The 1643-nt window shown below is 34.5% G+C and overlaps 1 protein-coding gene across 1 annotated transcript in view; it reads right to left on the bottom strand.

Moving 5' to 3' along the window:
- Positions 1 to 1643, bottom strand: part of BRWD3 (bromodomain and WD repeat domain containing 3) — a 148316-nt gene that overhangs the window by 40082 nt on the left and 106591 nt on the right. The window lies entirely within an intron of this gene.

The following is a 1643-nucleotide window of genomic DNA, read 5'->3' as shown; positions in this document are numbered from 1 at the left end:
TTTTAGTAGAGACGGGGTCTCGCTCTTGCTCAGGCTGGTCTCGAACTCCTGAGCTCAAACAATCCGCCCGCCTCGGCCTCCCAGAGAGCTAGGATTACAGACATGAGCCACCATGCTCGGCCAAGATTAGTATTATTTTTAAAAGCACAACCACAATGCCATTGTTACGTTACATTAAAAAGGTAGCGTCAATCCCTGAATGTTGATCATTCTTTTAATATCAAAATTTCCATGGCTAGGGAAGAAGGGGAGGCATCTTTGATAAGAGTTAGTTTAAGAATTGTGACTGGCAGGAAAAGAATAGGAATACCATATATTGTCAATGCATGGTTAACCCCCCATTATGAACTTAACAACTAAAGTTGTTAAGAAAACAAAAGGAAAGGATTGGAGAACAGAGGAACAGAAGAAAATAATTGTTATAAAAGTCATTACCATGAAAAAGGCAGGTCTGAGAAAAATCAACACTCAATGATCTCTGTAAGGAGTGAACTCAATAATAAAAGAAAATGTGTATACTATATGTTGATCACAGGCAACCAGTTCTGGGTCTGTATAACTTATTATCACTGTTTATATTCCATTTCTTTCCATTTCTAGGCAGATTACCCCTTACTCTCTTCTCTCACTGTCTCAAAGCCAAACACTTGCTGACATATTTGATACCCTCATCAAGATAACATCTGAGGTACAAATCAGAGAGGACATCTAAAGGAATTCACTATTATGCTCGGATTTGCCTATTCAATGTCTTATTAATAAACCCCTTATGTGAAAATCACTAAATAATTTTCTATTAAAGAAGTGACTCTTAACAGTGAACCCAAATGGATGATACAAACTGGGAAACAAAAAATCACATTGAATAAATAACAGCAGATATCTAACCTCTGAGGAGCTTTCTGAGTCTTCCTGTACACCTGAATTTTGGCATGATACTTGCGAATTCTTATGCTCTATGTTGGACCGAGTTTGATAGGTATGCTGACGCTTGCGCTGTGTCCTTCGTAAAGACCGCCCACAGCTAGGCTGATAATCATTCTGCAAAAGGGAAGGAAAACAGATTTTAAAAAAACAAAAAGCCAAGTGAACACACAAGGAATGTATACAAAGCAAATCAATTAGGTATGGGTAGGGGTCGGGGGACAAGTAAGGGATGAGGATAAATTGCCAAAAAGAAAATGAATATATAACTATATTTCAATTATTTAATCCATCTTCCACTAATATTGATCACTGTCATATTTTGAAAACTTTGTGATCAAATTAAAGACAATGCTGAAAATTTGGGTTACAGGAATATGTCCATTCATAATTTATATATGATAGTATTCACATTACAGGATAAAGCAAGACATCTATATCATATTTATGTATGTATAATTCTTAATATGTACTTTAGTTCTGTAAAAGAAATCTAGGAAAACTTGTTAAAGCATTAAAAGACATAATTATATTTAATCATCTATATTTTTGTTCATTCTAGATTAGCATTCTTAAGAGTTGAAAAAGATCTTTAGAATAATTTGGTCCACTCTCTACCACAGAAATATGAAACTACATCCAGGAGAGAACTGTTAAAAATTAAAATGAAGTAATAAAATAAACTTTAGATTATTTATAACAATTGACGGGAAAGGACT

The sequence above is a fragment of the Propithecus coquereli genome, unplaced genomic scaffold (assembly GCF_000956105.1).
Source record: "Propithecus coquereli isolate 6110/MARCELLA unplaced genomic scaffold, Pcoq_1.0 Scaffold86, whole genome shotgun sequence".
NCBI classification, from domain to species: Eukaryota; Metazoa; Chordata; class Mammalia; order Primates; family Indriidae; genus Propithecus; species Propithecus coquereli.
The sequence above is the reverse complement of the archived record's forward strand: the minus strand, read 5'-3'. Positions and strand labels throughout refer to the sequence as shown.